Source organism: Pinus tabuliformis, chromosome 9 (genome assembly GCF_031772625.1).
Source record: "Pinus tabuliformis cultivar Carrire ecotype Pingquan chromosome 9, CPIR1, whole genome shotgun sequence".
Taxonomy (NCBI): Eukaryota; Viridiplantae; Streptophyta; class Pinopsida; order Pinales; family Pinaceae; genus Pinus; species Pinus tabuliformis.
In genome coordinates, this window is record NC_142307.1 from 152,100,759 (window position 1) to 152,114,497 (window position 13,739).

Consider the following 13,739-nt stretch of genomic DNA (forward strand, 5'->3'; position numbering starts at 1 on the left):
CTTCAGGAAATCAGTATGTAAGATTACAAAAGCGTGTGTGAAATTATTCAACGGATTCATCAGGTGAATTCCGTAATTACAAAATTTCTTTATTGAGTGCTTGGCTGTCAAAATAATGGAAATCTTCGCTTATCTCTTTGATCAACTGAGTGAGAGAGTGAATAGAGTTTTCGAGTAGTGTGGCACACCAATGCAGCGAGTTCCCTCGAAGCGTGTGTGCGAACAGCGCGCACCTCATGTAATCTTCATGGATTTTATACTTATGACATATAACTGTAAAGGCCATTATGTGTTCAAGCCATGCCATTCTGCCTTCACCTTCATATGTGTATTGTGACAAGAGATTCCAGAGCCCCTTCGAGATTTCAAAGTCGTTTCCAGAACACATACACTCTGGAAGAGAAATTATGTGTTTAGTCATGATAAGTATGCAGAGATTCAAAACAGATTGTGAGGACTCAGCTTGTCATCTAGCCCTCCTTCTAGCACCAGAAATGTTGACGGTGCTGGACCCGTCAACATTCATGGGATCTCCCTGATATGAAGTCCCAACTCTACCTCATACCATTTGGTGTAGGAGTCCCATCCGGTACGATGGCCAAGTTTCCATTATCTTAAAGACATGCCTCATCTCTTACTTGTCAGCACATGAGAGTGGTTTACTTAGTCTTTAAACAGTGAGGTTTGTGTGCCTCGTGAGTGCTTAGTGTAGCTTGTGTCTAAGTTCCTTCACTACGGAGGGAGAGGGTGAGAGTGAATCTCAAGTTGAAAGGGAATAGTGCCAACTCTGTTAGAGATGCACATCACAGTAGGACATGTGTAGCTTCCGACAGAGTAGTCCACATGGATGCAGTAGTCACAAACACAAGATGAACAAATAGCACGTACAAACCCAATGGAATAGTCCACACGAGTGCGACAGTCGTTATAACAATTTTACAAGAATGAATCTGTCAAGTGTCTGACGGAATTGTCCACACAGGCGAGACAACATTAACAACTAATACATCACATTTCCAATAGCATATGCACTAAAACAACCGAAATAGTTCAACTATCTTAATACAGTTTAAAGAAACATGCATTACAAACATCCAAAGAATAGTCTTAGAAATGAATACAATACATGTGTGAAAACGTGTTGGCATGTTAACACGCTTCTGAATAAAGTGAAAGTTCCAAGACACATCCAAACACCATTACATCACCAACCCCGATCGCGGGGCATTGGAGCCACTGCTTGCTCCTTAAATAAAAGACTACAGACTCTGAAGGCTATGTGGGAGGAGCCAAGGTGAAAATTCTTTTGTATGCACAAATGAGGGGTTTATATAGCCAAGGGTGAAACTAACCCTTGTGACTGTTCGACTTCCCTCATGACTATTCGACTTACATGACTCTTTGACTGACATGACTCTTTAACTTCATCATTGGGTCTCTTGGACTTCCATGTTACATTAAATTGATTACACGGGTATGACCCAAAGTAGTGATGTGGCCGAGGCGACTCATGACACTACTGGTATGCACATGCTGGTTGTGTTTTTCGTGTTGAAATTTTGTGTTGCTGAGTGATGAGTGTGCTCGTGGTGTACCATAGCTTCACCTCTGCATTGCAGAGTGCGTGAAATCTTCAATGGTCTTGGTGTTCACTTGAAAGTTCATGCATGCACATGTGTCTCCTTCACTTGCTACTTGGTATGCTTCGTGTGTTTGTCCAATTATGAGAAATTCTTCTAGCATGTGCTCCTTCTTCATCCCGTTTGTCGTTATGCCATGTCTCATATATGTACCTATTTCTGCAATCACTCATGACAAGATGACATCAAATCTAGAAATCCCCTAGTCTACCATGATGCACTGTCTTTCTTTTCTAGGTTTAGGTGACCGAGAGAGAGGACAAGGCTCTGAAACAGTGCAGAGCACATGCCAGGACGGGATAGAGGCTCTGGGGCACTGTCAAGAAAAATTGTGCAGAGGTCACTGGGAGGTTGGGATGAGTAGTCGAGAATAGCAGTGGCATTCTGTGAGATCTGGATCATATGGGAGGTATATCTGCGCAATTTTTCCTGGGAAGGCAGGGTGGGTAGCAGAGGACACTAGCAGTGAAAACTATGCAGATTTTCAAGGGAGGCTAGGAGCAGGATGCGGGACCTTGTTGGCCAAAAATGTGCAAACCTGGGAGGCATTCATGCTAAACATGTCTGTGCGGTTTCTGGGCTAAGCAGGGTGTCTTGAAGCTGCTAGACAGTCCAGGAAAACTGTGCAATTTTCAAGAGGAGCAACAAGTCGTTTGGCAGGGGGACTGACTGACAGAACTGCACAATTTTCAGAGACAATGCAGTGAAAGGAAGCAGGTGCATGTCCCTCTTGTCTGTGCAATTTCTTCAGTCGGTGAAGGCATGCATGATGACAGCTTTTGCGCAATTTTTGGGAGAAGTGAAGCCCGGGGTCATTTCCCAGTAAAACTCTCTAGTTGACCGATGGGAAGCTTGATGGATTGGCTTACGGGAATCCTAGATTGAGATGGCTTCTTAGGAACCTTTTGCGATGTTCTAGATGAAAGTCAGTTGGGTCAATTCTAGGATTGCAAAGTGAAGACTACTTGGGAGGCAATGTTAAGCTCTGCGCAATTTTGGGTAGCAGTACTTAGTCACTGATGGCTGAGACTACGTAGTGTAGCTCAATAGAGGTTCAGCTCATGGACGGTGGTCCGATTGACAGATCTTCGGAAAAATGGTTAAGTGTGTGAGTGAGTGACTCATGTATAAATGACCTTGCGAACACACACTCACGATGACTCGACGAAAATACATCTCAAACCAACAAGACAAGATATGCTAAGTGTGACTGACTACGGGACTATCTAATGGTGAAAGAGACAAGTGTGACACTTCAGATAGACCTTCGGATGACATTTGTGTGACAATGCTTACAACATCATGTGTGAGTGCGATAGATGTTTACATAATGAACACAACTCAAACACAAACCTTCAACATCACTATAACAAGGTCGCAAGCATGGCATAGCAATCAACGTGCCAAAGACGATAGTTGGTCAAACAAGTGAAAAGGAAGCAAGACATGTAGAGGAAACACATGAAATGACTTTTTGTGTTTTCGCACATGCATGTTATTGAGGACAGGATGATATGACAATGACAAGTAGTCCTGCAAACTCAACTAAGAGGTGTACTTCGAAAGGTGTTCTTTACTTACCATACTTACCCTCGAGATGATCATGCATCTGACGAAGTTTGCATGCGGTCTTGATCTTTTTCCATTACTTGGTCTCTTGGTCCTTCTCCTCGACTCCTTGGGAGTGATCTCAGCATGTCACCTTTTCCTATAGTCACTGAGCAATGGATCAATGCAATTTTAGCAGGAAGTGACTTCTTTCAAGATGAGGCCATGGGAGGCCCATTTGCGCAGTTTATGAATGCAAGACTAACAGGGAAGCTTGATTCAACACTGCGCATTTTTTAGGCACAGGACACTATTGTGGGATGGGGGTCCTAGGAGGACACCTCTGCACAATTTCTGAGTGCAGTGTAGCCCAAGCAGTGGACTTCTTTGTGCATTTATGGAGAGTATGTTGGTTGCCTGACTGCTTTGCGCATTTCTGCAGAGCAGTGTTGGCTGGGGTCTCTACGCACTACTAGGTTTCATCAGGCAAGGGAGGAAGAGTGATGGTTGCAGAAGCAAAGTGCAAAGTTCTAGGAAGCTGGATGAGGTTAGGTTGCTTGAAAAATGGCTAACTGTGAGATCAGTGATACAGATGTAAATAGTGATAGGACTCTACTGTGATCGCACACGGATACTTAGTGACACAACGTAGACCATCCAGAATGCATTAAACATATTTTGCTTGGTGCAACAACCTTCGTGACAAGAGTGTGTAAAGTGAGTGTGAAACATGTCTATGTAATGACAACCACTCATACACACACAATTACCTTGAAGAAAAACAACATTCCCTTTGTATGTCAAACAACAACCCCTATGCCCAAAGGTGACACATGCTGCATAAAGTTGAGAACATGAACAACTCTTAAGATCAAGGAGGGGAATCTTGAGATCATCAGCTTACCAACAAGTGACCAAGGATAATCAATCGCAAGATCCAAGGTAGGCTCTGAAATTTGCATGCGAGCCAAAATTTTGGAGGGTGGTTGTAGCCGCTACAACACACGGCTCGAGAATGCAATCTTTCATTGCTCATGCATTATATAGTAGGTTGGATCTAAATAAATAAAATATTCTAGTTCTGGTGATTAGTTTGTTGAAATCAAATGCATGAATTGAAGGATGAAATTAAAGGAATATAAAGTAACATTGTGGAATTTGTCACTAGGCCAGAGGACAACAAGTGCCATAAAAATTCTAAGCTACAATTTGTTATGCAAATGGTTTTTTCATTCATGTAACTTTGTAGGAATGGCCTCCTGTTATCTTGATATTCCTTCAATGACCATTTCCTATAGTGGATCTTTTCTACAGATCAAACACCATAAAACCATTAAATTTGAACTAATCTATATTTGACAAAATAAAGAGGTAGGCATACAGACATAAAACATTACAAATAAACTTAAAGACCTATAAAACAATATCAAAATGGAATGCTAAGCTCAATATATTACTACATATATAGATTAACCTAATAAAATATAAGTTAACAAGACACCAAATAGATGCATAATAACTTTAATACTAGCATAAGCATTTATTAATAAAAGATCAATATTGTTACATAGAGGTAACACTCAAGTTTGTTGCCATGATGAGGCTTCCATCCACTACCTATGCTAAGCCTTGTTACAAAAATGAATGTATAACCTCATTAGCTATGTTTCAGATCCAAATATTCATACAAAAAATCATTGAGGTGGATGAAAACCAATCCCCCAGTCTCAAATTTGTTCAATTAGAAAATGCATTCAAGATGGCAAAAGGAATCATACAAGGTAAGATTGGGTGATTTACTCTCCCAAAATACAAATAGATCTTCAAAAAATAATTTATATACATTAGAAGATGATTGAGATGTGCTCCCCTTGCTGTCTTGACCTCTTATTTGACAATCTCTTCAAATCTGGGCAAATTTTTGAAATATGGGAAAATTGTTCATTTGGGGCAGACTGACTTCAAAGAACCGAACATATCTTCCAAACTGTAACGAATTTTGGGAAACGGTCTGAGACTTAACCAAATTGATATACTGGGAAGAAAACTAATTCACAAAATCTTCATATTCTCCTTCACAGCCTCAGGAATTGTGCCCAAAGTTGGCAGCCCAGAAACTTTGACCTGTAACAATATTTTGGTGTACTTGGTGCCTCACACGTGTGATCTGGGTGTGATATGAATGGTGTACAATAGATTTGACACCCTAGGATACAAAACCCATGTGTCAGAATTTCTTCTAAAAGGCTATAAATGTATTAACCACGACTGGGTACCAAAACTACACTATTAGTACTAAAACTAAGCTAAATAGTTCGTCATCAATAAAAAAACTTAAAACTCAATTAATATACTAGAGACTTAAGAATTAATACAAATAAGAAAATTTTTACCTTAATATGTGTGTCAAAAGGTTTTGGGTTCAAAGGGTTGAAAATGCACAATAAAAGGTCAATGTGTGGTTATATCTGCATGGTTATGGTAAAAAGGTCAAATGAATGGTTGGAAAACATGACAAAATGGGAGCCCAACAAAGCCATGGTATCATCCCATGGTATAGTAACAAAAAATATTTACAAGTTAAGAATTTCCACAGTATAGTGGTTGAGAATCTCCATGGTTATTGTTATCACTTAGGTTGTTCCCCAAAGCTCCTAAAAAATGGAATACGGCCGAGGTAACCACTAACCAATATTTTAGATGCAGATTCTAGCCAATCTGCATCCAGAGAGGGCTCTCTCTTTATGATTTAGCTTTGTTTTGGGGTATATTAGGCTAGTTATGAAGTACAAGGGTTTGTTTGATTTTTGGATGATGATTTTCAATAGAACGGGGATGTAAATCTGAGAAGTTCAGTCCATTGGGCTATGGAGTCTCTGAGGATGAACTGCTAGATATGGTTTCTTTAGCAGAGGGCATACTACAGAGCAAGATAATTAACCATGAAGCAATTTTTATAAGCTGGAATCAGATGAGATGGGATCAGGGGTGAAGGGCAATTAAGAATCCTTCATCATGCTGATAGAGGGAAAATGAATGAATATTGCTAGGGAGTAGTTAAGAATTCCTTAGCTGCATTCAAGATGAAAGAACCAGGGGAAACAAGAGCAATTAATAATTCCTACTTATGTTGATTCTGAAGAAAACATAAATAATAACAGAAATTGAACACAGAGTACAGTTAAGTAAATTTTGGGTTATTCTTTTTCCCTGTTACTAAGATTATGAACATAGATGATATATAAAAACACAGAAACATTAAAACATGAGTTAAAAAGACTTATTGATCCATGAAATAATTTGAGAATTCTGCAACATAGTCCACTGCCATCAATTCCACAACCAAAGAGTTCAGCAACAACGCATTCCAGCAACCTTTATTCAAAAGAGTTCTCAGAGTTACAGCGCAGTTCCAGAAATGTATCACCAACCCCTAACACTTTGCTTGGGGAGGTATTTGTACAATATCTAGCAATAACTTCTTCTACCTACTCAGAAACAGAAATAAATGATCTTGGGAACAGGAAGAAATAAATGCAGAAATAAATGTTGTTGAGCTGGCAGCTCGGTTGGTAGGATGCGTTGATTGTTCACTCGGTGAGTCGGTCGGTGGATACTTCACTGATATTCCTTGTTGCTGGCTTTGCTTTCTCAGCTACTTTTAATTCTGATTTGAAGACTGCAGCCCCGCGTGACTCTCATCCGCTTCTAATCTCCACTTTATGGTATTTGTTGTATCTTGAGAAAAGACAAAAGTTTGAAACTTGCCTACAGGATTTCCAGCATACTCTGCCACCACTGGTCATCTGGTAATTGGTGTCTACGCATTTTTATTAGAATTTCATCAGCATCTGTGTACCTGAAGAGAGTAGGCTGGACTATGAAAAGATGTCTCACTTCATGTTCAATAAAAAACAGATTTTCTAAATTTTCATACAGGCTCTGTCCAGATGGGAGTGTCTTCTCTCCTGCAGAAATTGATGATGTCGTGATTTGATCAGCCACGTATGTATTTAACCTGTGAGCATCAGTCTATAGTCACTGGTTAATAAACTGGGCAGACCCTTTTCCTGCAATGCTGTAAACTTCTGTGTGATAGCATTTATCTCCACTTGCATGTCATGGCACTTTCTCTCCAGATTTTGTATGAAGTTCTTCATGGTCAGAACTTTTTTGACTGTTAGAACGGTGCCTGTCCTGTCCTTGATATCCAATGTTGCCAGCTCTTCCTTGGTGTGGGTGTTCAAAAACTGTATTATCCTATTGGCCTGTTCAGGCATGTGTCCCAATAAATTCCTGGCCTTTTGAATCTCCGCTTGAGATGCTACTACCAAATCAATCTGCTCATGAATTATCTGTATTGATTTCCATACATCAGTGAGGGATTGGCCAATGTTGGTCCACAGAATTGTTTTGATTTCTGCCAAGGGTTTATGCAGGGTGAGATCCTTCTCTAAGGCTCTTACTTTATTTTCCAATGCTTTTACCTCCCTTGATTTTTCTACCACAGTCATTTTAGATTTGTCATAACTTATTTCCAATTTTGCCAGTTTTTCTTTAGCATCCTTCAATTCTGAAACTTGAAGTTTTAAATCCTCCATATCTTTGATTAATTCCTCAATGGTTATGGAAGTGTTGTTGTTGTTGCTGGAGTACCTGTTGTTGTTGATGCTGGGACAGTGGGTGGGACTGCTGTTGTAGCTGTGGTAGGAGCAGTTGTAACTGTTGGAGCTGTTTGAAATGGCTGGGAGGTCGACACTCCCTGCTTTTCCTGTAATGCCTCCTCCCATTCCTGCTCCATCTCACTCAGTATTTGATTCATTTTCATTAACAAATCCATCATGTCTTCACCTAATTTTTCTTGCACAACCTCTGTGGTTTGTGGATACATTGTGATTGGCAGCTTCAATTGTTTCTTGAGGGCAGCTATGTCATCCTCCTTTTTCTTTATCAATGCTTTTATTCCCTTGGCATCCTTGGGTTCATGTCCCAACTCAACGATAATCTCTTCCAAGGACTTTATCCTGTTGTCTTTGGCTAGGGAAGATGCCTTCTCTAAATCCAGTTGGGCAGATGTATTATTAAATGAGTTCTGCAATTGCTAAGCTAGCATTTCTTTGTCTGCCAATGTGGAATAAACCATCTCCCCTGTTTGCTTGTGCAGCTCAATTTGGTCCATTGGATGAATGTCCTTGGCAACAGCTTCTAGATTTGTTCTAATATAATCAACAGCTGACTGTGGCTACTGCACTTTAGGCTTGAAGTGGCTCAAGACCATCTTTCCTTCCTTAATGTCATATGCAAACATTAACCTTTGTTGTTTGGCGGGGGTCATCTTGAGAAATTGGTCATAAAGCTGCAGTCCGATTGGTTCATTATGTGCCTTGATGTCCGTGAATGTTATTTTAATATCTGAACCTTGCTTGCTTTGTGGCCTTGAGGAGGAAATTTCCACACTATGTTGTTTCTCCAATTGCTTCCTATGCGAGCTGGTGGAAGTTTCTACCACTGGAGATGTTTGTGGGCTGGCAGCCCTCTCACTTATTGGACTTTCTATGATCTCCTCTATAATTTCCTCTTCAGGTAGAGGATCTATTCTTTGCCTCTTTTCCCCTGGTTGCTCTGCTGGCCCACTTACAGGTGTAGCCTCTTCTCGGTCCCTTTTTCTGCCCTTTTCCTCATTTAGAGGAGTCTGTAATGCTGGTGTTTCCGATGCCTTGGTCTGAGAAGGAGGAATTTTCCCTTGACCTTGTTCTTTTGATGATGTTGGCTGATCTATCATTATGTGTTGCTCTGAGTCCAGCACTTCTTTGCCCTTTGATGACCTTGCAACTAGTGTAGTGCTCTCTTGTGTAGGCTGTTGAGAAGTTGTAGCAGTTGATGTGCCCACTCCGTCCTGCTGAGGTAATTTGAAAGAGACCTGTCCAAAAGAGTCTAGGTCAAGAGTCTTTTCAAGATTTTTCATTGCTTGTTCCATTTTTTCTTCCTCAGTGAATTCTTCTACCAATGTGCCCTCTACCCACTCATCTTGGTTAGCATACTGCTATATTTCAGGGATCCTGCAATGGCTATAGGCTGATAGCCTATTTTTTACCTTTCTATCACAGATGAATCCATTTGGGTCATAGGGTACCCACCAAAAACTCCTTTTTAATTTGAGATGTTCACCCAATATCTTTTCAGCATCTTTCCATCCTTCCTTTTTGTTAATAATGAAAGGGCCTAACTGGTTTCTCAATTTCAGCTACGCCTTTTTCTTGGAAACATAAAAATGAGTCAAATCTGAGCTGATAAATTGCCTGAAGTATTCAAGAGCAAAGAGTCTCATAGGCACATATTTTGGCAGTTTATAGGGGCACAACTCAGAGCCATAGATCATGATCTCAGTGTGATTCTGGTAAAAGTACCAGTCACCTATTTTGTAGTTTTTGGAGAGCTGTAAGATTTTTTGCATGTCACCAGAGAGTCTAGGAGGAGGAGTGGCCATCAGCAGAGAGGAGACTGGATGTATAAACAGATCAATGAACTCACAGTAAGTGTAAGGAGAGTGATAGACTATATGGAAGACTGAGGTCCAAAATATCACAGACCTCCTTTCTCCTTTAGTATCCAATTTTCTGATAGGAAACTGAAAACTGTCTGTTTGATAATAGAGAAACAGATGATAGATATAAGAGGTATACTTGAAGACTCCCTCTCTATCCAGACTCATGAATTGGTCATGGATTTTGTTGGTAATGAAAGTAGCAAAGTCATACTTGATAGCAGGAGGGTGTCCTGGAATAAATATGGACATAAAAGCTAAGATGGTCTCATCAACAATTTCACTTGTCTTAAATCCCAGGACATAGGATATCATATCAATAATGAGTCTTCCATCTTCATCGAACCAGGCATGGTGATAGGGAGGTGAGCATTTGGAGTAGCAATCTGGACTCATGAATAACTTGGCAATTCTGCCTATTTCTACAGTGGATAGTTTAGAGCCTTGCTCCAGAAAATATCCCATGGAAAGGGGAACCAGAGGCTGAGTAGGTTTAAAGTGTAGCATTTCATTGATTGAATCAGGAGTTATATGAAATAAGACAGTTCCAGCTAGAGACATGACTTCTCTTTGAGTAGGCTCATAATTGGCACAGCACAGGTGAATGACATCTGGGAATAAATTTACTTCTGGAAGGTAGTATCTGGGCAGGTTGGATTCCCATATCCCATAGAGATCAGCTTTGTTTAGGTGACTGTTCCTGATTTTACAGAATTATTGGAGGTGGTTTTTGTCACCAATTAAGTCTTGAATTTGAAAATCCCTATCTGCTAAGGGCAAGTACTCTAAGTCCTTATGAGGAGCATTAAGGGGGGCAACATTGAGGGCCACTAGAGCCTCCATTATTCAACCTCCTGTGATTTTTCAATTTGAAATTTGAGTTTTTTGCAGCAACAGTAGGTAAAATAACAGTTTCTGGGGTTTTCTCAGAGAATTGCGGGCCGAAACTAGCTTTCATTTAGCTTAGTGGGCGAAATTTGCAGAGGGAGATGGAGCTTACGCAATTTCTTGGAAAACTGGGTAAAAACAGTGGTTATAGTGCACAGGTTTGAAGGCAGCACGGGGTTCTTAATTCAAATTTGGGTTCTCCGAGCAATTTTACAGAGAAAATTAGAAAAATGGGGTTTGGAAGCGAAATTCGGATAAATACCTGTTTTAATGAGCGCCCTGTACGAAATGCAGGTGGCGGACTGAGCTGAAGGCCGAACTGTGGTGTATTTTGGCTTAGAAGCGGCCTGGGTAGTCGAATGACTGCTTTCGGACGTAAATTGTCATGCACAGGTTGCACAGAGGAAACAAAGAGAAATGAACAAAACCAACCTTTTCACGCCTTTTGGACAAAAATTTGATTTTGGCAGGTTTTGGCGTGCTTTGGTCGGGTGACGTCAGCATGACGCAACATTTGTCGTGTAGCGGAGTACGGAGGCTGACTTGGCGGTGACATGGCGGATGATACGGAGGAGAGGTGGCAGACAACATGTCGGAGGACGTCAACGAGGGGGTCGTGGGGCGGTAATCGGTTTGGCCTCCGCACCGCCTTTGGGCCATGGTGGTATTGGAGGGGGGGGGGAGCGGGGAAAGCGGGATGCCGACACCTGTCCCAGGGTACGGCAGGAATACCGCCATCCCCCGAATGCTAACGATCGGCACATGAGGGCTTGCAATATGCATAGGAGCCGTCGGATCTGTGGACCATGATCCGACGGTGGGCGGTCTACGGGAACGGAAAAGGGCTACGTCGCGGGGTCCACCATTAATTCAATGTTGTATAATGTTCGCGGGGTATTCAAACTTTAGTTAAATGTTCGGGTCTGACTATTTATTTAACCGAATGTTAAATAAATCCCATTGTTTGCGCGCACAGGGTTATTAATGGCCCGAATGACCATTAATTCCCAAAATACCATGGTTTATGGCTATAATTGCCGGGGGTCGGGATATTTAAATATTTGGGGTTTTTTGTGTATTTTATATAATAGGGGTGGGGAAAACATTAGGTAGGAGCTATATAGTAAAGTTAGTATATTAGAATGGGTTTATGGGAGGTAGGCACCAAGTTTACATGGTCACATTAATTTAGGCTTTTGGGGAAATGAAAGGGATTTGAGCTATGAACTTGGAGAACTTAGCATAGTGGAAGAAAATCAATTTTACACAAGAAATGTGGCTTTATTATCCTAAGTAAAAACAAAGTTTCACTTAGTCTTTTTCATGAAATGAAATGATCTAGGAGCACTGAGCAGATTTCAATGTCCGGGTGGGGAGGTTAGTAAGTGTTCTTGGAGAAATGAGGAGGGGAGTTAGTCATGCTCCATCTGTTTTGCAGCCACCTTGCCATGGCACTTATGATATCCATGAGATAAATCATTTTCAAAGGACAAAATTGCTCACAAACCTGCTTCTGCAACATCAAAACTGCCTACCCAGCCTATTACACCTAACATTTTTTCTTCTTTTTTGATTGGGTGCATTTGAACTAGCAAACCCTTACTCTCTTCTTTTCTTTTAGCTGCAATCCTATCTAAGTCTGCCCTTATTTCTTCCAGGGGCTCAGATTTAACTGTTGAGCACCCTTGCTTCTCTACCTAACTACTGATCTGCTAAGCTTGAATTGTTTGGACAGATTTCATTCTCTACCTCTAAAATAGGAAATTTAAACATGGACTGGCCAAGATTAGGTTGTTTGTCCATCCATTAAATGTAACAACAGTCAACTAACTGCACATGATGAAACTCTTTGTAATAAACAGAATAGTAGTGGCATTTTGGACTAGCACACTTTCCTGGTCTTTTCTTTGGGGTTCATTTTCTTTCTTTTTTTGGCCAATTCATTCTTTTTGCCCTTTGATCTTTCTTTTAGGGCATACCCTCTTTACATTTTTTAATTTTTTGATTTTATTCAAAATATGGAATCTTTGCAGCATGGAAAGGATGAACATATTTGGCATTTTATCAGTCAATCATGAAATATGACGCCTATTGGTATAGGAGCACAACACTGGCTCCACTTGGTGATGGCTATTGGTATAGGAGCACAACACTGGCTCCACCTGGGGATGGATTTTCCTGGTGAAAAGCCAAGAACAGCAGGTTAGATGGCCTTACATTCAATTCTTGCTGCAACATGAAATTTCTCCTTTGCTGTAAACAAACAACACTGTACCTCTGCAACCTATACACATTTTCATAAGCTGATCAAAACAATTGCAGGTCTATTTTTGACAGTTTGTTCGAATGTTTGCCATCATATTTACAGCTCTCAAGTCTTCTTCTTCAATTCCTCTGATGAACTAAAAATGTAATACCAAAAGGTGACACAGTTCCTTGCCTTTTTCTCAAAATTTGCTGCATATCCCTCCTATGTTATTGCTGTAATAAACTGCAGAAAATAAACACTCTTATGTACATGTTAGAGTCTTGACATCTCAACGCACTGGATCAAGATAATGCTTCAGCATGTGACCATTGACTGGTCCATCTTCTGCTTCTGTACCATCCAGGCTCTTCAAAAAGTAGGTGTTGTTTCCTTGTGTAGCCTGAATAACATAAGGTCCCTTCCAAAGGAAGTCAAACTTCCCATGTTTTCCCTTATCTTCCCTTCTGGAATCCCATTTCAGTACTTTTTCTCCTATGAAAAATCCTCTGCTTTAGTCCTCTTATCAAATATCTTCTTGAGTTTTTCTTGTAGAATCTGAGATCTTTGATACACCTCTTCTCTAGTCTGCTGTAAATGAATTGTTTGATTGATTCTCCTATGAATGTCATTGGGTTCTGCTTGTATTTCTTGCAGCAATTTTATCACAGGGATTCCCAAAGAAGAAGGGAATACAGCCTCCATGCCATAAACCAATTCATAGGGGCTTGTTCCAATGGATCTCTTTGTAGTCAATCTGTTTGCCCAAAGTGCATTGATAAGCTTCTTATGCCAGTTTTTCTTGTTTTCCTCCAATACTTTCTTAATGATATTGATCAAGCTTTTATTGGATGATTCAGCTAGGCCATTACCT

At 40.6% G+C, this 13,739-nt stretch overlaps 1 pseudogene; it reads right to left on the reverse strand.

Moving 5' to 3' along the window:
* The window catches only part of LOC149147585 (uncharacterized), a 33,401-nt pseudogene extending 25,612 nt beyond the window's left edge, over positions 1 to 7,789 (reverse strand).
* Positions 7,790 to 13,739: the final 5,950 nt, after the last annotated feature.